The sequence below is a fragment of the Mustela nivalis genome (assembly GCF_964662115.1).
Source record: "Mustela nivalis genome assembly, chromosome: 9".
Classification (NCBI taxonomy): Eukaryota; Metazoa; Chordata; class Mammalia; order Carnivora; family Mustelidae; genus Mustela; species Mustela nivalis.
In genome coordinates this window covers 31,192,228-31,214,526 of record NC_139028.1, presented here as the reverse complement: position 1 = coordinate 31,214,526, position 22,299 = coordinate 31,192,228, and the positions used below count along the sequence as shown (strand labels likewise).

General features: G+C 42.2%; 1 long non-coding RNA gene across 1 annotated transcript in view; it reads left to right on the top strand.

Moving 5' to 3' along the window:
* The window catches only part of LOC309841085, a 47,583-nt gene that overhangs the window by 6,144 nt on the left and 19,140 nt on the right, over window positions 1-22,299 (top strand). The window contains exon 2 of the long non-coding RNA XR_014298926.1: window positions 8,247-8,413. This is a non-coding gene — a long non-coding RNA (uncharacterized lncRNA). The remainder of the gene's footprint in view (window positions 1-8,246; window positions 8,414-22,299) is intronic.

Sequence of the window (22,299 nt, the reverse complement as noted above, 5' to 3'; positions counted from 1 at the left end):
TCATTCCAGTATGGTTGCAGGTTGGGTGATGCTTTTTCTGATTGAATGGAATAATCCATTCATGTTTCCGTTCATTCATTTGTGTTCTAGGGGCGGGAAAATGGGTCATGGAAAGGGACTGAATAGTATTACTTTGCTAGCTCTAAGAAGGCAAAGATTTGCAAAGATCATGTTATCTTTGCTCTATTGACCTGGACTGACTCAACCCTTAGAAGAAGAAAGAGAACAGAACTAATGAAAGCATCAACTTCAGAACCCCTTGTAGAAGGAGTCGCCATCGCAGTGTTAGGGGGAATGAATCAGGGATAGTAAAGGATTCAAAAGTGTTGAGTAGGATAACTGTATGTCCACCACAACTTTGAGGTGAAGGGTGATTGTATTAATTGAAAACAAAACAACCCTTTGGGATGCTGTTGAGAAAAATGCCACAGAAGTGAAAATATGCTCTGGCTACCAAGGACACCAGAGCAGTGTTGTCTGAAGTAGTGACTCTATTATTCATTGCTCCCTGCCAGCCTTTATAATTCCAATTTATAAAAGAAAAAGGGGGGGGGTTGCCTGGGTAGCTGAGTCAGTTAAGTGTCTGCTTTTGGGTAAGGTCATGATCCCAGGACCCCAGGATCGAGCCCCGCATGGGGCTCCCTGCTCAGCAGGAAGCCTGCTTCTCCCTCTGCTTCTGCTGCTCCTTCTGCTTCTGCTCACTTGCTCGCACCTCTTTCTCAAATAAATAAATAAAATCTTCAAAAAGAAAAAAGAAAAAAACCTAGACAAAAATCGAGCCGGACCCATGCCAATTATATCTGACACAAAGGTCTTGAGGGTATGCTTTTTTAATGGAGGTGATAGGATTGAGGTCAGGTGTGGGGGGTACTTGAATAAAGACAGATATCAATAATGTCCCTAATACTAATACCTAGCGATAGTCTTTTGAGAACTGAGTTGCTTTCCACAAAGCACTTCCAACTTAGAGATGGAAAAGACACTTTGTACCTACTTGTCTGATCAAATACTGGTCTGCTGTGTCATTATTATTATTTTGGTGACCCTCAACTTTGATAGATGGGGACAGTGGGGTCCTGAAGAGAGCACGGTCACTCACTATTACTTCAATGCACGTCATAGTTGAACACAAAACAATGTCCCCCACTTAACACAATAAACACTGGGGACTCACTGCCTTGTGAGTTCCTTTCAGGGAACCTGCTTTCCCTAGATAAGAGATCAAAAGTCGAGGGTGTGTTTTCATTTTCTTGGTGTATGTTTTTAGATCAGACTTTGTGAAGTAAGGTGTCTCCTAGATTTTTGGCCAAGCTCAAGGGGAATATAGATTTATTGCAAACCTTCGTTTCTCTTTTTAAAAGCTCAGATTTGTGAGCGATGCACGGATGAACTGAGTATTTGACTGTGAAATTCTCATTGCGTCAGAGTGATTGGTAATGTGGAGGTGGGCAGAGTGGGAATTATGTTTCACACTGTGGAGCCTGCTCCCTAACTTCTGTGGGTCATGATTTTGGTTCTACTTTATAAAAATTGACGAGCCAGGGAGGGGTGGAATGAAGTGGGTCTTGAAGAAATTGGTAAGTGTGTCATGCCCCCTCCAGTCCTTACCTCTCCCTTCTCCAAGTTCTGACCCAGGGGTGGGTTGGCCAGTGCGGCTCCCAGACTGTGCTTGATTTCAAATGGAGCTAGTTCCAAGTGTGCTTTCCTGACTCAGCTAGCCACTGAGCTAGAGAGCTGTCTTGTTTTGGAGATCCCTACCTTTTGCACTTTGTTTAACTGCTTATAGAAGCAGCACCAGCAGTGAAAAAGCAAAGCCAGGGAGGAAGGCTCCCGTGGAAAATTTCATGGGTCCACTCCGACAAGACTCAAATGGGTTCCATGACTTCAGCTACGAGCTTGGGGAACCAGCTACCCCAATCTACCCCCCCACACACACACCCCGACTGCATGCCTAGATGAGTCTCTTAATTTGCTTAGGAATTCCTGGGGTGAGAATACCACCCCTGGTCAAACTTCAGCAAGCTGTCTGCAATGGTTTTCTTCTGACAAGGGTAGATGGTCAAATTTTTCAGTTGGGGAGGCTTTTCGATTTGGAACCAAACTGAATTTTGGCTTGCATCTCTAGAAAAGAAACTGGTCATGGCTGTGGGGCCCAGAACCCTGAGAGAGATGATAAGCATTTGCAATCTTGAGTGCTTATCTCCTGCTGTATCTGGGCTTCTTGCATTTATAAAGTAAATCGGGAAATCTCACCACAACAGGCTTTCCTGTGAGGAGGCTGGCATTTCCTGCCTGCCCCACTGGGGACAGGAATGGAGGGAACACGCTGCTGATGTCAGGTTTCCTCATTTCAACCCTGCTGCTGCTGTGGGGAGTAGAAGGTGGTGGGGGGTGGAGGGTGGGGGAAGAAGGGACCCACCGAGATCAGCTAGGGTGTGAGTTGGAGCGAAGGAGATCATTGTTTTCCTGATATACTTTTCATACAGCTTTCTGACACATAAAATAAGAAAAGAGCCCACCCATCATTATGTGTTTGAATCCACATACACGCATACACATGGTACATACGTGGGTTGTGTGGGTACTTAGCTACTTGCTTTGATGAAAGCAACACAATTCTGACAAACTACTATTACATCAGTTATATTAAAATTACTTTGCATATTATGCACCAGGGGAACATTCCTATGCATTCCACAGTCTTGCCTTTAAAAAATGTCATAAACAAATAATGCTTTTGTAAAGAGAAGTGCCTCGCCCCACTTCTTGCATTTAACTTTAGGGTCAATTTTTATTCCAATTTTCATATATGTGCTATTGAGAAGATCACTTGTGTTAATAAAAAAATTGCACATCTTGCCTCTGTTAAATGAAAGATATGAATGTGTGTAGAAAATTTGATCTGGTTCTACTATTGTAATGTCTATATATTTTATGTAGAACTTAGAGTCATATGTCATTGGATGGACCCTAGAGAAATTCATGCTCAATTTCCAGATGAAGAAACAGACTCTGAAGCAGAAATTGCTTCATTTAAATATGGTATTTCATTTAAATACATTTATGTATGTTGTTTAAGTAGTTAAATATTCAAACATTTAAATATCTTATTTCATTAAGGAACATGATTATTGTTATCACCACCTTTTTTCATGGTGAAACTGAATCATATGTGAGAAACTTGAATCTCTTAGAATCATCTCATATATTATCTAAGTAATGTGTTACAGACATTATCTATAATTTTATAAGTAATTTCTCATGCTTTGCCGGGGGAACCACAAGGTTGGCTAGAACTTAGGTCTTTTCCCTTCTCATCTTCTGTTTCCTTGTTGAGTTTCCATCAACATGGTTCATGAGCTTTCCATCTCCTTTAAAAAGTGATGAGGTTGTTCAACATCACTGCCAATCCACTGATTTCATAACTGTTTTCTCTCTTCAACGTTTAAAACACCTAGTGTTGCTTTCTCTTTTCCTTCCTTCCATCCCAGGAGGAAGAGTTGCAAAGATAGGAGAGAGTGATAGTTCATGTATACACACCCAACCTTTCTTAATGTTACCTTATTACATAACCATGGTCTCATTACCCAAAACTAGTATTAATGCAATACTATTAACTAAACTTTGGACTCTTCAGATTTCATCAGTTTTCCTGCAATATCCTTATTCTGTTCCAGGGCTCAGTCCAGGTCCCTATGCTGTTTAATTGTCAGATATCCTTAGCCTCTTTCCATCTGCTGTAGTTCCTTGGTCTTAAGTTCTGTTGCATGACTTCGACGCTTTTGAAGGGCATTGGGGAGGTACGATGTAGAATGCCTCTCAATTTGGGTTTGTTTGAAGTCTTACCATGATTAGCTAGAGATATGTATTTTGGGGAGGAATGCCACTGAGGTGATATGCCTTTTACAGCACATCATCCTGGAGGGTCCATGACATTGATGTCTTCTCACTAGTGATGCTGACCTCGAGCACTTGATAAACGTGGTTTTGGCAGGGTACGCCACTACAACGTTACTATTTTTTCCCTTCACAATTATCAAGAATTGGAAAGGGGAAGGAGATACATTGTCATTAACAAGTATTTCTGGGCCCTGGGGGTGGGGGGCGCTATTTTGAGACAATGCAAATATCCTCCCATCCCCAATCCCTGACAAGCACTGGGATTTGCTTTCCATGCCCAAAGTTTTGTCAGTTTCACCATGTCATATAAATGTAACCTTTGGGTCTACTTTTTTCCCTTGTAGGTGTATTTCAGATTTATTAATGTTGGTATATGAGCTAGTAGTGTGTACCTTTTCATCACTAAGCAGTATTTTTTTTGTTGGTAGTACTCGTACAGAGGCACCATGTTTCACTGATCTGTTCACCTACTAGAGGACATCTAGGCCATTTCCAATTTTTGGTGGATATGAATAAAGCTATAAATATTTGCGTATAGGTTTCTGGTTGTGTGTAAGTTTCCATTTTGCTTGGGTAAATATCTAAGAGTGAGATTTCTGGGCTTTATGGTTAATGAACGTCTAACTTTATTGAAGAAACTGCTAAACTCTTTTCCCAAGATGTTGTGCCATTTTGCCTTTCTACCAATAGGTTTGAGAGCTCTACTTGCTTTTAACACTTCTGAGCACTTGGGCGCTTGGTTGTAATTTGCACTTACCTAATACCTAACCATTCTGGATATTTTTCATGGGTGTGTACATGTGCTTGCATCCACACATCTTCTTTGGTGAAGAGCTTTTTCACGTCTTCAGTCTACGATTTTGTTGTTTCGTTCTTGTTGACTTTTTATTTTTTATTTTATTATTATTATTTTTTAAGTAGGCTCCACAACCAACATGGAGCCCAACATTGGGCCTGAACTCACGACCTTGAGAACAAGACCTGAACTGAGACCCAGAGCTGGGCATTTAACTGACTGAGCCACCCAGGGGCCCTGAGTTCTTACTGAATTTTGGGAGTTCTTCATATTCCCTGGAAATACATTCGTTATCACATTTATTTTTTAAGTGATTTTATTTATTTATTAGAGAAAGAGAGAGAGCAAGCAAAGTAGGGTGAGAGGCAAAGGGAGAAGCAGACTCCTGGCTGAGCAAGGGCCCAATGCGGAACTTGATCCCAAGACTCCAGGAGGATCATGACCTGAGATGAAGGCAAATACTTAACTGACTGAGCCACCCAGGTGCCTCTTTCACAATAATGTTTGCAAATATTTTTTCTATTTTGTGTATTGTCTTTTGAGTCTCTTAATGTCTTTCTCTGAGCAAAAGTTTTAAATTTTGATAAAGCCTGGTTTATATTTTTTTCTGAGTCTTGTTTTGATTGTCATATCTAAAAACTCTTTGCCCTACCTAAAGTCATGGAGATATTCCCCTATGTTTTTTTCTAGAAGTTGGATAGCTTTAAATTTTACATTTCAGCCTTTAATGTATTTTGAATTAATTTTTGTATAAGATGTGAGGTATTTATAATGGTTCATTATTTAATTACTTGATATTTTGCATATAGATATCTAAATGTTTCAGTATTATTTGTTGACAAGACTATCTTTTCTTTATTGAATTGCCTTTTTACCTGTCTCAAAAATCAGTTGACTGTCGACAAAACTAAAAGACAACGAACAGAATGGGAGAAGATATTTGCAAATGACATATCAGATAAAGGGTTGGTCTCCAAAATCTATAAAGAACTTGTTAAACTCAACACACAAAGAACAAATCATCGAGTCAAGAAATGGGCAGAACACATGAACAGACATTTCTCCAAAGAAGACATACAAATGTCCAACAGACAGGAAAAAATGCTCAACATCACTTGGCATCAGGGAAATACAAATCAAAATCACAGTGAGATACCACCTCACACCAGTCAGAATGGCTTAAATTAACCAGTTGGGAAATGACAGGTGTTGGCAAGGATGTGGAGAAAGAGGAACCCTCCTACACTGTTGGTGGGAATGCAAGCCACTCTGGAGAACAGTATGGAGGTTCCTCAAAAAATTAAAAATAGAGCTAACCTATGACCCAGCAATTGCACTACTGGGTATTTACCGCAAAGATACAGATGTAGTGATCCGAAGGGGCACCTGCTCCCCAATGTTTATAGCAGCAATGTCCACAATAGCCAAACTATGGAAAGAGGCCAGAGGTCCATTGATAGATGAATGGATGTGGGGTGCACACACACACACACACACACACACACACAGTGGAATATTACTCGGCCATCAAAAAGTGAAATCTTGCCATTTGCAATGACATGGTGGAACTGGAGGGTATTATGCTAAGTGAAATGAGTTAATGACAGAAAGACAATTATCATGAGATTTAATTCATATGTGGAATTTAAAAACAACAGAGGAGCATAGAGGAGGGGAGGGAAAAATAGAACAAGACATAATGAGATAGGGGGATAAACCATAAGAGACTCTCAACCATAAGAAACAAACTGAAGGTTGCTGGAGGGAAGGGGGGGTAAAGGGGTGTAACTGGGTGATGGGCATTAAGCCCAATGAGCACTGGGTGTTATATACAAATGTTGACTCACTGAACTCTACCTCTGAAACTAATAATACACTAGATGTTAATTAATTGATTTTAAATTAAAAAAAAACAGTTGACTATATTTGTGTGGGTTTATTTATGAGTTCTCTATTCTGTTCTATTGATCTGTATATGTAACCTTTTGCCAATACCACATGGCCTTGATTATGCTAGCTTTGTAGTAAGTCTTAAAATCATAGTATGTATAGATAACATGAATCCTGTGCCTTTGTTCTTTTGCAGGATGGTTTTGGCTACTCTAGTGCCTTTGTCTTTCTATATAAATTTTAGAATCTTCTTGTCGATTGCTGAGGTTGTGTTTGGGATTGTGATGAACCTAGAGAAAACTGAAGGAACTGACATTTTAACAATTTCCAGAAACATAAAATTGGCGTGCATCTTGTTCTTTTTTTGTTGTTTACTAAGTATTTTATTTATTTATTTGAGAGAGAAAGAGAACACAAACAGGGGGAGGGACGGAGGGAGAAACAGGCTCTCTGAGGAGCAAGGAGGCCAATTTGGGGCTTGATCCCAAGACCCCGAGATCATGACCTGAGCCAAAGGCAGCCGCTCAACTGCCTGAGCCACCCAGGTGCCCCTTGTGTTCATCTTCTAAAGAATTTATACAACACTGGTTTTTATTGCTGCATCTAACCTTGTTGTACTATTTTTGCTAAGCCACTCTAAGTGGCTAAGATGAGCCACAAATATTAGTATTTAGCATTACATAAATGGTTCTGTACTGAGACATAAAATATAAGCCTAAATATATCCTTGATTATCAAGGAATGGGGATAATAATTCTCAAAAAAAAAAATCATGCAATGCAGTATATACACAAAAACTTATTTGTACCTATATTTTTATTATATAAACAACATAAAAGATAATCTTTTAACTACTGGAAAACTCCTTAAAAATAATTAAATATGTAGAAATCTGACTATCAATTAAGGGCTCAGAAATCTGATTGACTAACAGTGCTGTCAAGAATGATTTCACAATTACAATTAAACTTCCACCACCAACCGTACTATGAAGCAATATAGTGTGGTTGGTAATATTCCAGGTTTGGGTCAAATAGACCCTGGTTTGTGTAATGGTCTTCATTGACAAAGAGTTCTAATATATCAAAAAATTCTAATAAAGATTAACTTATTTTATGTATTAAAGTACTCAGCACAATGTCCAGAACCTGATTCTCAATAAATATTAGCTATATTAATGAAGAGTTTTTTATCTTAAGTGTTTCAAATATTTTTTAGTCACTGATGAAATTTGGTTATGCCAAGCTCTAAAGAATTCAGTAGCTATAGTAGCTAAAACGAACCTTTTCTGGGGACGCCTGGCTGGTTCAGTCAGAAGAGCATAGGACTCTTGATCTTGATCATGACTTGTAGCCCCCACATAGGGTGTAGAATTTACTTAAATAAATAAAACTTTAAAAAAGTGTACTTATTCTGAAATATAGTAACATCCCCAGAAAATTTTCTAATGAAAAAAAATCATTGAATTATTTCCATTGAAATCAGTCTCAATTCCAGGGATGTATTGGTAAACTGTTAATTTTAGTAAAAACCGGAAGTACAAGTGACTGAATGCTGACTGATTTTTAAACAAAGAGAGGCAGCTTCATAACCTAATAGTATTCCTGAACTAATTGTTATTTTTTTAATTTTTTAAAGATTTTATTTGTTTATTTGACAGACAGCAAGAGAGGGAACACAAGCTGGGGGAGAGGGAGAAGCCTCTTCCCTGCTGATCAGGGAGCCAATGTGGGGCTCCATCCCAGGACCCTGGGATCATGACCTGAGCCAAAGGCAGACTCTTAACGACTGAGCCACCCAGGCGCCCCACCTGACCTAATTATTAAGGTAAGAAAACTCTCTTCAGTTTACAGACACACACACAGACACACACACACACACACACACACATTGTGGTAGGCTGAAAAGTGAGATGTGTTTGGCTTTAGGAATTCATCTAATTCAGCTTATAAACAATTCTGTTTAGTGACTTTAAAGAAAATCTTTCAGTCTCTCACTCTTTTTGCATGATTGTAGGAAAAGCTGCCTCTGTTGTACCTCACATTTTCATCATTTAAGTGGATGAGTGTCCAGACATGGGGGAAATTTGGTCAGAATCAGCACTGGCCACAGATAAGAGCTGAATATAACATGTTGGTAAAAAAAAAGGTCTCTGTCACCACCTCTGGAGGACTGTGTCCTCCTTTTAGATCCTTAACGTGTCAGAGTTGCTGGAAACTGAGGACAAAAGGGAAGCGGTTTGCAGTCCAGTTTTTCCATTTGGGGAAGGAGCATGGACAAGACCCCTCCACTTGATTCTCAGCCCAGACAGGGACGCACAACAGGACCCTATCGAGTCAGTTTTTCAGGAAATTCAGGACAGGTCCTCCAAAGCCACTGGGCAACCCCAACTGGTGGGGACTGAGACCTAGGTTCACAAGGAGCTCAGGAAATGCGATGGGCTGTCTGAGCCCTAGAGGGTTTGTTCCGGTACGCCCGGGCTGGGGGCTCGGGGACCTGGACAAGCTCAAAGCACCCTGGGCTCTCCATGGTGGGTAACTTTGCCTCTCTCTTCTCCGATTCCATTTCCTCCCTCTAACGGCCACAGCTTGATCGTTGAGACTTAGCCACCCGTGGCTGCTGAGGGAAATAGAGGGAAAATTGAGCTGCTGCCTGCATCCCCTCCCCTGGAACCAGGGGCAGCACCCGAGATAAATGAACCTCAGCCGTCACTCACTGTCACCTTTGCGTTCAAACCATTCGGTGAGGATCCGGGACAGAGACTCTGAGAACCTTGCCAAGAGAGCTCCTTCCGCGTGGAATTGTTTCCTTTGAGCTTAGGGCAGAGGAAGTCTGTAATGGAGAAAGATGAACATAATGTACAATAAAAGGGCACCATTTAATTCTATGGAGGGGGCTTGCAAGTGGATATTGAGAAATGAAGATCTGGGCATGACGGCTGGAGAGGTGTAGTGATTAAGGGTTTGTCCTGCGTAGACAGTCATCTTTGCCCTTCACTCACCAGAAACTTCTGCCCGCCATTCTCCCCTGCACTGGGCCTCTGTTTTCCTCATCATTTAAGTAGGGATCCTCTCCACTTAACAAGGATAAAAATGAGATAAAGATAGTTATGGCTGCAGAGATCCTAAAAACACACATCCCAGGTTCTTGTGCAAAGAACCATGCCAGAGAGCTTGATTCTAAAAATTCACTGATAGCTAAAAATACCCTGTTGACACAGGCCTGTCGGCACCCTCTGATTTTTCATTTTACGTGCACAAATTTACGTTTTCCCATTTTCGTTGGCTGGGGTTCTGTTATTTGAAGGTAAGGTGTGGGAAGTCCTTTGGAGGTTCAATGGGAGACAGGGAATCGGATATAGTTTTTCTCTCTGGAAGAAACTTTCATCGAGATTAAAAAAAAAAAAATAAAATGTTTAGGCTCGCTTGCTACTGTAACCTCTAGTCTTCTGCCAAATGGCAATACAACAAAGAAAGTCTCCTTTTCAAGTTTCTGGTTAATAAAACAACACGACGCAAGACAAATAAACAGAAACAGAAGGGCTGGGGCTCGCGCAGCTCAGGGAGCACATGTGTGGAGCGAGGAGAAGCGCTCTGCTAGCAAGGCCCAGGGATGTCTCTGGTGGACCCCCAGACCTCAGCCCGCCCTGCCCGGGGTTTCCAGATCCACTGCGCAGGTCCCTGAACAGAAAGAGGTGACCAGGAAATATGCCATAAGCAAGCGGCTCTTCTTTTTGGTCTTCTGTCCAATTCCCCCCCTTGCGCCCCCCAACTTTGGGTTTGCTGCTCATGGAGATTTGAGGGGGTGACTGAGTTTGGGGGCCATGCTGGTGCAACGGTTCTTAGCTTAATGCTGGAAAGTGTGCGTGCCTGGAGGAGTGGTGGTCCCCAGTCATCTGGGAATATTTGGGTAGCCCTAAAAGGGCAGCTGACTTGCTGGAACTGCTTCTGTTCTTTTCTCCTAGCGATAGGACTTCTCAGGATTCACCTGAGAGTGCGTGAGGGCTCGGCACCTCGCGGGGGGGGGGGGGGGGGGCGGGGTGTTGATGGGGAGGGTGGGCGTTGCAGAGGAACAGGTTGCACGCGGGGCCCATGGTCAGAGCATCGTGGAGGGCCTGGAAGGTTCACTCTGTGCTCGCTGCTGTCCCTTTCCACCCCAGTGTGGGTTCTGGGTGGGGAGCTGGGGACCGCTCAGGAAGCAGTAAAGCCACAGCACACCCACCGGTTCTGGGCTTCCCTCTTGCTCTCTCCTCTTCTCTGACCTGTAAGAAGGATGTCTCTCCTCTCTGCCTGCCCCTGCACGCCCGCCCTCCGCCTTCCACCGGGTGGCCCAGAGCGGTGGCTTTCCGCTCAGGACTGCACAGAAGCCCCAAGCCCGGGAGGAAAGCATAACCTAAGTAGTCCTCTCCCCCAGGCGCCAGGAAGGGTTTCTCAGCTCGTCATCCTGGGCCTCGGGGGACATCTTCGGGCCAGTGTGAGGCGGTATCTGTGAATCAGCTGCGGCTGAAAGCTGGAAACAGAGTGAACCCAACACTGGAAGAACCGCTAAGGATTTACGACGTTCCAGAGGAGGAACTATTCATAAAAACCCGACCGGCCAACTTCTCTGCAATGTGTTAAATAACAAACCGAGGGTGTAGAGCTGCTTTTTGTTACTTGGAGCAAATGAAATGTCAGGGAAGACCGTGAAGCCCTTGGTGGGATGTCTGAGGCTTTGGAAGGAAGTTCCATGGGATTTTCATCTTTTTGAGGATTTCATGCCATTAGTTCCTCTTCATCCAGACCTGCCGCTTCTCCTGTTTTGGATAGAAATGCCTCTACGAGGGATGTAGGAGTCCCCCAGTTCTCTCAAAGGCTCCTTAAATCCCACTTCCTTGTGAGGGCTTTATTAAATTCATCTAGAACTCTTTTTTTGTGGACGTTCACCACAAAGGAAATGGAAACTGGACAATGGCCCTCGTTAGGAAGCTGGGTTTGGTGGAAGCCTACCTGTCCTTGCCTTCCTTCCTGAGCGAATCCAAGCACAGGGCACACCTCTTCACGCCCTGTCCTGGTTTCTAAGGGATGCCTCAGCCCCCCCTTGGCTCCAGGGATGGGCTGTGATTTGAAAACAAAAATCAGGGCAATGCCATTCTCCTTGAACACATTGTGTTCAAGAGGGGCCATGTGGCCTTATTCTGCTGGAGGCAAAGATGGCAGAGGCATCTGGAATGTTCTTTCTCACTTTTAGGAGAAGCAGTAGATAGCCACTTTCTCTCTCTCCACCTCAGTGTCTTCTGTTGGCCATTTTATGACCCCAGGGCAGCTGCCATAAGAGCGAAGTTGATACTCAGAGGGAGGCAGCTCTAGAGCATCTCAGGGAAATGCAGCCAGAGTCCTGGTTGCTTGTTCTTGGAATCTGCCCAACCTCTGAATGTCTAGTTATATGAGCAAAGAGGATTCCTCACTTGAAGGAATTTTAAGCCATCTGAGTCAGCTGAAATCATCCTGACTTAGGGGTTTTAATTCTCGGCAGGGTGTAGAGCTGTCTGGTAGAAGGGAACTCAGGTAGGGACCAAAGGATCTAGCCTAAAGCCTTAGGCTGCCAAGCGCTAGTGATGTGTCTGGGAACAAGTCTGTTCGACTTGCAGCATTTCACTTCTGTGTTAAAGGGGGGTTAGGGTCACTGTGTCTGTGTCACAAGGCTGAGTGGGGATCAGATAAGTCAGAGCTGCAAAATGTGTTTATTTGCATCATTCGCCAGTTCAATTTGCTATTCTGTTATGGTGAAAATAACAGTGGCTAACTCTATTAAGATATTATTAATTGTCCAGCCCTGTGCTGATTGCTTTAATGACTTAGTTCATTTAATCTGTTGTGCAATCCTATAGTATGTTATTATATCTGGGTTTTGTTGGTGAATAAAAAGCATTAGAAAAATTAATTTCTTATCAATATTATACATCTACCAAGTGGGGAAGCTTACTAATATATATTTGAGTATAATGTTAATAAGGCAAGGAATGTCAGTTCCACAACAATTGCCAACAGTCCCAAATTCTGTATTAGACTTGTTTCCATTTTTGGGGTTTGACCACTTGCATCATTGTTACCTAGTTTCCATTTATTGCTCCCGAAGTCCTTAGGCTAATAAAAATGTCCCTTTCACAATTAACTACTGAACTTCTTCTTTTTTTTTTTTTTAAAGATTTTATTTATTCATTTGACAGAGATCACAAGTAGGCAGAGAGGCAGGCAGAGGGAGAGGAAGGGAAGCAGGCTCCCCGCTGAGCAGAGAGTCCGACAGGGGGCCCGATCCCAGTCCTGGGATCATGACCCGAACCGAAGGCAGAGGCTTTTACCCACTGAGCCACCCAGGCGCCCCGTAACTACTGAACTTCTTAACTGCACTCAGAAATCATTTGCCCAGGAGTTGGTTATTTTTTTTAAGATTTTATTTATTTATTTGAGAGAGAGAGAGAGAGAGAGAGAGAGCACCCAGAGGGAAAGAGAGAAGCAGACTGCCCTCTGAGCAGAGAGCCCTGGGATCTATCCCAGGACCCTGGAATCATGACCTGAGCCAAAGGCAGACACTTAACTGACTGAGCCACCCAGGTGTTCCATGCACTGGAGCTGGTTTACATCAGACTTCTAATATTAAAAGTTTGCATGTGTGTGTATATGTGTGTGTTGTAAGACTATTGTGTTGATATTAATAATTATTTAACAAGTATTACCAATGAATAATTATTAAGAACTAATTATTAGAACTAATAATTATTGATAGTAGTACTGAGTGCTTTAAATATGTTGAGACTCTTAAAATAAGTGCACTTATTAGTGTCACATCTGAGATTTGTGACTGGGCTTGCCAGTCACAAATTGTGGCTACAAATGGATATCACTGATGTCTTGCCCTGGAATATTGAAGGTAGATACAGATTCACTGTAATTAGGGATGGTCTCCTTCCTGTCCAGACCAATAATTCCATAGGGACAGCTCTGCATGCCTACCCCTGCAGGGGGTGTCTGGACAGGGTTTGGTTGTTGCAACTAGGAAGTAGTGGTGTGCTGTTGGCATCTAGTGGCTATAGCCCAGGGATGCTATCGAATATTCTCCAGTGCACAGAACAATCCCCACAACAAAGAATTATCCAGCTCTGGGGCACCTGGGTGGCTCAGCATCAGCCTTTGGCTCGGGTCAGGATCCCAGGGCCCTGGGATCAAGCCCCAAATCAGACTCCCTACTCAACGGGGAGCCTGCTTCTCTTTCTCTCTCTGCCATTCCCTCCGCCTGTGCTCCCTAGTTCTCTCTAACTCTCTGTCAAATAAATAAATTCTTAAAAAAAAAAAAAAAAGAATTAAACAGCTTCAAATAAGAGTAGTGCTGGGGTTGAAAGATCTTGGTCCAGGCAACCCAAGGACCCATGCTGAGCTTTCTTTCTTTTTAAAAAAATTTTATTTGCATTTTCCTTTCTATACCATTCTTGTTTGGTTAGGAGTCAGGCGACCCATCCCATAATAAGGATGCATGAGGATCCTGGAGTGTTCACAGATTGACCCCCACACTGAGGCTCAGCAAAGTCTTGGAGCTTGGCCAGGGTGTCCTTCTGCTGGAGAAGCCACAGGTTTCTTGCAAGAAACTCATGCCAGCAGACCCTTCCCTGAGAGCACTGAGGTCAGCTGGTATACCTCTTGAACAGTGCATGAGGGTCTTCAGGAATTTCACTTCTACTCGGGCCCCCAGTTTGGTGAGCTGGTGTGTTGCTTGGCTCTCTCCATGTGAACTCCTTTCTCTCTAATGAATCCCCCCAGGTTTACTTCTAGTAAAGTCAGCCCCTAGTAAAGTCAGCCCCTGACATGTTCTAACCTTGACCTCCACCCATCCACTCCTCTACTGCCAGCCCAGGCTACCATGATCAGGTCTCTCTAGCCTGGAGGGTATGATCATTTCCTTTTCCTCCTCTTCTCTGGCTTCTTTGCTCTGGCACACACATTACCTCCTGTTACACTTATGACCTTCCCTTTTGACTCGCAAGAGCTTAGCTTCAAACTTGAAAAAGAAAAGAATATTAGACTTTCTTCTCTTTCAATCCTCTCGCTATAGAAGTCAAACTTTTCCTTATGGCCATGTGGGTGCCTCTGAACAACGGAGGAGAGAGTCAGGGCATACAACAAAGAAAGAAAAAAAATTACAAAGATGAACATGTCAAGATCTGATTTCACTACATCAGAGATTTCATAAGTTTCTTTCCCCCCCTTGCACTTTGGAGTTTAGGAAGGAGGTAGTGGTGGTAGAGGATAGTTTTATGGGTTTAGCCAGATGTTAGGGACATCTGGTGACTAGATGTTTGTTTTCTAAGCGTTTCTGAATGTTATGTTCAGAGGATGGGAATCAGGAATAGGCCACTCTATAGGCAGTCTTTGCTTTGAGAGTAGAGATTTGGGACAGGAGTGGGAGAGGAGGGTTTGCCCTGGTAGTAGGTAGCTTTTCCCTCTCTGTGCCTCCATGTCTTTTTTTAAAGGCAAGACTCTACCTATCCCAAATATAATAACCATAATGATTCTAGCTATGATTTATAAAACCCTTATTATATAATGGACACAGTGCTAGGTGCTTTGCTTATGTTTTCTTATTTACATTTAGTTTTCATAAGCTAGAACCTGTGATGCACGATGGGTCCTAACTCTTCTAGATTCTATATCATTCTTTATCTCCATTTTTGGGGGATGGATGTCATTCTTTAGACTTAAGCATACAGTACTCACATTTGGAAATTTTAAGTTACCAAACCCAGTATAATATATTTTGTTAGTTTTCCATTTGGTGCTGATGAATTGTCTTATGTATCCACGTCCACTAATCCAGTTTTGCTGGGTGAATGTATTGCTTGTGACTGTGAAAGTCACTTGCCAACCCCAAATGTGAAATGTGAAATGAACTTGCCAACCTCAAAGTCAAAACATGGGACCTTTGTTTCATAAACTCTAGGGTCCAACTAGGTGAATCAATTGGTATCTTTGAAGAAAGGGCCAGATCTTCTGGAGGAAATATCTCTTGGACTTGAGTCTTTGTATTTGGTGTATAAATTTATACTTCAGAATAGGAAACGTTACCATGAGAATATACTGGATGTGTGTATTTGAAGGCTGATGAAAGAAAATTGTGAACAGAAATTTGACCTCTTCCCAAACACTATGACCAACACTATGGGACAATTGTCCCAGGGAACTACAGGTGGCTCCTAATGGGAAAATTTCTAGCATTCGACAGACACTGTTAGGGGAGTAAGGAAAAAGTTCTAAAGTAAATAGGAAAGAAGCAAAGTTGAATGATAAATGTTGAGGGAAACAAAAATCTAGTCTTTGATAGGAAAGAGTAGGGGTTTAAATATTTGTAGGAGGGGGGCACCTGGGTGGCTCAGTGGGTTAAAGCCTCTGCCTTCGGCTCAGGTCATGATCCCAGGGTCCTGGGATCGAGCCCCACATCGGGCTCTCTGCTCAGCTGGGAGCCTGCTTCCTCCTCTCTCTCTCTGTCTGCCTCTCTGCCTGCTTGAGATCTCTGTCTGTCAAATAAATAAATTTAAAAAAAAAATAAATATTTGTAGGAGGAAAAAATTTTAAGGTTCAGGAGGTGGGAAAAGATCTTGACTTGGGAGCCAGAGACCAGTGGTCTAGCTAGGTTCTGGAGAAATCTGGGAGACACAGATCCAGAGTAAAGCCTTTGTCAGTGGTTTAGATCATACTGGCCTTCCAGATACTACTCCCATATCCCAACTGGTACCGGGGCAATCTTGGCATGATTCAGTGCAGAATCTGATATGATCAGTAATAAGAGGCTACAAAAAGCAAGCCTGTGTCCTGAGGGCTCTCCTGATCTCCATGCTCCAAGAGGATATCTCCGTTATTTGAAGACTTGAGACTTATCACAGCTTAGTGGATTTGCAAGGGATTTGACTGCTGGGTTGGAGTGGGCAGGCTTACTGTCACGGCTGGGCCATGACATCTTTTTTTCTGAAATTGGGAGAAGTATTTGATTTACAAGGAGGGTCCTCAGCTTCAGAGAGTGGAAAGGGGTATAGAGTGGATGAATAGGAATAAGGCATTCAGTGGAAGACTGGAAGTTTCTCTGTACAATGACATAAGCATACCTTTTCTGCTTTTGGAGAAGGAAACTAATCTTAAGATTAAAAAAAAAAAACAGCATAGGGAGTTTTGAAAAGTTTATAAAATGGGGAGCTTACGTGGCTCAGTCAGTCGAGTGCTGGGCTCTTGATTTCAGCTCAGGTCATGATCTCAGGATCGTGGGTTCGAGTCTTGCATTGGGCTCTGCCCTTGGTTGGGAGTCTGCTTGAGATTCTCTCTCTCATCTCTCTTTGCCCATCCCCCCACTCTCTCTCTCTCAAAGAAATAAATAACTCTTAGAAAAAAAGTAGAAGTTTATAAAGCACCTCTGAAGACCAAAAAGCCCATAAATAATTCACATGTTTCTTCTGTTTTTCTAAAAACCTTGCTTTCAGTGTTGGGCAGCAGAGATACCAAAAATTGATTGTTAACCAGGACCCCATTCTTTTGTCATCCTATAATGGGGAAAGTTTCTTTCAAATTTGGAAATCTTAAAAATAAAGAGAATAATTTGTGAATGGTTCCTTACAGTAAAGAAAGAAAACAGAATGATTACTTTTTGTGATATCGAATTTCATACACAGTATAAATATTCTTACCACTTTGAATCAACCAAATACTTTCAGCTTTATAAAGTTTCCATTATTTCACTTAACCAGAGAAATCTGCCAGCTAATATTTTATTAAGCCTGAAAATATTTTAACTAGCCCTTTCCATATCTATCAAGTTCAAAGGGATGATATAATTTATGTATCAATACTCCATAAAGTTTAGTCCTAGAAATGTGGGTTATATTTTCAATATTTATTAAAATTTTTTGTCTATGGCTGACTTATTTTAAGCCCATGGGCATGTGTTTTATTGCATGGTAGGTTTAATTCATACGCTCCATCTAGATGACTCTAGCATCTTGCCGTTCATGAAGATCATTTAAGATGAAAGGCATTAAAATAAGGTAGACTTTAGATATCTAAGCATCTGTTTAATCCAACCCTTCTCTATTACTTAGTTCTGGTGCTGGGCATCAAAGAAAAAAATAAAAAGTCGGCACCGTTCTCTTAAAAATACGTCAAGGCCCCCAACTCTTTAACAACACAGGAAATGTCAAATATTATATGGATATAAATAACTCAGTAAAACAGGCTTACAGGAACATCTGGCTTTGCACAGTTCCACGCACTCGGCTGGCGCAAAGATATTTCAGTAATACTATCCAGTCGTTGGGCTGTGTGACACTGTGGGGCACAGAAGGGAATTTGAGTGTCGAGTGAAAAATGTGCTTGTAAAAGGGTCTGAGTTGTTATCTGTCTAATCCGTCCTAATCTGTTCAGTCATTTGCTCTGGGGGGCTCTTAAGAGGGAATACTGACCCCCTCTGGAAGCCGGTCTCTTAGACAGATACCCCCAGCGCCCCCGGGGTTAGGGATGGAGGGCAGAAGGTTAACGACCCTCGGGATGCGGGCTGCCCTGATGATCACTGGAGAGATCATTTTTAAAAGGGACATCTTAATTTTCTGAGTAACATGTCGCTTTATTTCAGTTCTAACCTTGTGGAAACAATCCAAAGGGAAAAACGAGGACAACATCTCCTTTGTTCCTGCCAGCTTTGCCTTTTGCCCTGTACAGCTCCACTGTCTGGCCTCCCTTCTCTCTCTAGGGCGTCACGTTCTCCACTGTGGGCTTTCCTTCTATTTTTAAGATCTGACTTCCTTGGGTGTTGGGCAGACTACAATTTGGGGAAGGCAGTTTGTGCAATCCAGACTATTTGGTGTTCATTTCACTTACACACACTTTAAAGAGAAAGCAAAACCCCCAAACAGATACACACGAGAGCGTCACACAAGGCACGTGAAGTCTATGGTTTTTCCTCTATGTCTGCATTACCATGGTCAGTGTCATCGAGAGTAAGCTCGAGCAACAGTGTCCACCTCATAGGGAGACAAAGTCCAATAAAAATTAGACGTGTATCTTAGATTCCTTTGTGCTTATCTCCAAATACATTCTTAATTTCTGTATTCTGCAAATATCGAGTCATGACTGTGTGCCAAGCATGTGACAGGTAAAAAGTCAAGGTCTTTCCTTGTCTTCAAAGAGCTTAGAGTCTCTGTGGAAATAAACAGTAGACTAGCTCAGACTACAGTGTGATATGTTCTAAAATAAAGTGAACCACTGAAAGAAAATAAATTCCAGGTAATGATAACTTGGTTAAATATCTCCTAAAAACTTAAAAAAAAAAACTTTCTTTAAGATTTTATTTATTTATATATGAGAGGCAGAGAGAGAGAGAGAGAGAGAGAGAGTGAGAGAGAAAGAGAGAGAGGCAGAGGAAGAAGCAGGCTCCCCAAGGAGCAGGGAGTCTGACGTGGGACATGATCCCAGGCCCCCAGGATCATGGCTTGAGCCCAGGGCAGACATTTAACCATCTGAGCCATCCAGATGCCCTCCTACAAAACTTTTTGAATATTTAACTATATTGATATGTTTCTATCCCTTCAAGAAACTTTCTGGAAATCACTTGATCCTTCATGAAAATCAAGTCTACATGGGGCAAGTATGCAAGTGACGGGTAGCGGAATGTCAGTGCCGCCCTGGCATCAGAACAGGAAGCGGAGGGGAAGCTGATGTCTTCCTGAAGCACTTGGGGAGCAGTTACTTTGTGTTGAAACCTATCCCTTTATTTGGAGCATGGTGGGGAAGGACAAAGGTGCATGGTAACCTGGTTCCCAGAGAGCCCAAAGTGCTAACCCTCAAGGTACATATTTCTGTATTATTTCTCAAAAGAACTTATTTTATTCATGAGTTAACCGATTAATTCAATATTGTCTATTTATAGAACACCTTCTAGGAAGGAAGATGTGCAGGAGAAAACACTACTTAGCTTTCAAGGCGCCCCATTAGGTGGAGGAAATCCATGTAAGTCCATGGCTACAGCACAGTGCGTAAGTGTTACTGATCTGTGCTAGGGATTTGCAGAGAAAAAGATCAGGTTCAAAAGCAAATGCCCGAGGTGGATGGGTCCACAATCACCGCTGGGTCAGACTAATTCTCACACTAAACATTCAAGTAATAAATTGCATCTTCGTTAAAAGCTATCCTGATTGGCTACATAATTTATTTACGTTAATTGGGTAATTTCTCCATTCCTTTTCACTCTGTTTTTCATACACTTGGCTTTAAAGGAATGACTAACGAGTCGCCTAGAATACAGACTCTGCCGAGCCTATGCATTTGGTTGTCTAGAACCTTGAGAGGGTGCTTTCTCAAGTTTCTTCATCCGTGAGGTCCCAGCCTCCCGCACACCCAGCCCAGTCCTAGCCGGACACTGTTGAATATCTCTTACCAACCTGCTTTTTGGCCACTTTCTAATGCTCACTTTCTCTTCTCCCTTCCCATTCTGTTCCAGGGGTTTGACAGAACAGACTGCCCTCAGACACCATTGAGATCGTGACACAGGCCAGTACACTTCAGGAAATTCAAACTGACAGAAACCCCTGCCTTCTGCTGTTGCAAAAGTGCCTTGGTGTAGCAAGACGCCAGCTCAGAGTCAAGGGCTGCAAGAAAAGGTTCTTGACCCTCTCTGCAGAGAAGGGAGTGCCTGGGGGGCTGAAAGCTCTGGCAGGGTTGAGATAAACACTCAGGTTAAGGCATTTTTCATCTGTTTAACCAGATCTCATTATATTGTCAAACAAGACTGCCAGGTTCACAAGAAACAGCTCCGGTATTCTTGTTGAGGGTTGGGGCAAGAAGTAAGTAAGTAAGTATTCATTTATTTATTTATTTTCCCATCAAGGTGAATTCCCCTGATGCTGGGATGCCAAGCAAAGTTTTCACTGGGATGAAAGTGAGGACTGGGAGGGTGCCTTTGAAGGAAAAAGCCTGAACGTATTTCATAAAGCCCCACCCTACCGGGTGGTGAGGTGAAAAAAGAGGACTTGGTAATAAGCTCGCCTACATCCTATGCAAAGAAGTCCCTTTCTTCAGATACCTATATAACATAAACATAACAAAAGCTCTCCTCAATTGTATATTCCCTTGCTGTGTCAGTGTCTTACACTGCCCTTTGTTGACTCCAGGAAAATCACATTTTGCCTTTTTTTTTTTTAAGATTTTGTTTATTTATTTGACAGAGAGAGACATCACAAGTAGGTAGAGAGATTGGAGGAAGCAGGCTTCCCACCAAGCAGAGAGAGCCCGATGTGGGGCTCAGTCCTAGGACCCCAAGACCATGACCTGAGCCGAAGGCAGAGGCTTAACCCACTGAACCACCCGGGTGTTCCGTCTTTATCATTATTTTTTTTAATAGCTTCTCTTACCTTTTCCAGGTTGAGTTAAATTTAATTTCCAGGTTGAGTTAATTGTTTAGTCCTGGTGATGCTCAAGTTAGATAAATTGCTGTGGTACACAGCCATGAGTCCAAATTACATAGGGATTGCGGTGTTCCATGTGAAAATACTTAGAGTTCATCCTCTAAAAGCATCTTACTCAAACAGAACATCTGCATTTGAGAAAATCCAAAGCAAATGTCTGGCAAGTGAATTCTCTTATTAGCCTCTAACTTCAATCATCATCTTATTTTATATTTGGATAGCACATTCATTCTTGTAGCTCATTTTGTTCTCATCATACAGAGCACCTTTATCATTTTTAAAGCTTTTCTTTATTGAGAAATATTTACTGAGTTATTAGTTTGTGAGGATGCTCGTACTACATTCCTCTCTCACTTTGGCAACACTGATTTTAAACCTTTTCGGCGCTCCCTGTACCTCAAGGACCCCCACTTCACCTCCTGCTCTGTAAGCAATGCATGTCTCTTTCACTGAAAAAATGGAAGCCATCAGCTGGGAACGCCTTGAACTTCCTGCCACCAAATCCACATCCTGTATCTGCCTGCATGTTACCCTTCTTCCTTCCTAGGACTGGGCATTTATTTATTTATTTATTTATTTATTTGGACTGGGCTTTTAGGTAGCTATTTAACAGAGCAGGAAACATGCTGAATGACCTGGAGAACTGCCCCAAATCTTATAGGAAGTAAAAGGTGGTGGCAGAATTTGAACTCAGGTCTCCTGATTTTGGGTCCCAGTGCCCTTCCTCCTCTTCCCGTTTTTTAATAAATTTTATTTTTTTGTTGCTATTTTTAAATAATTTATTATTTATTTGTCAGAGAGAGAGTGTGTGCACAAGCAGGGGAAGCGGCAAGCAGAGGGAGAAGGAGGCTCCATCCAGAGCAAGGAGCCGGATGTGGGACTTGATCCCAGGATCCTGGGATCATGACCTGAGCCAAAGGTAGATGCTTTACTGACTGAGCCACCCAGGTGTCCTGCCTTTATATATTAATATTTTTGAAAAAGCAGTTTTAGGTTTATAGTAAAATTGAGAGGAAGGCACAATAATTTCCATATACCTCCTGCTCCCACAATTATTGGCATCACTTACCAGAATGGTACCTTTTTATTCTTTTTTAAACCTAGGATGAACCTTCATTGATACATTATTACTCAGAGTCCATAATTTACCTAAGGGTTCATTCTTGGTATTATATATTCATTATGTTGGGACTGACATATAACGATATTCACCCATCATATAGAGTAATTTCATTGCCTTAAA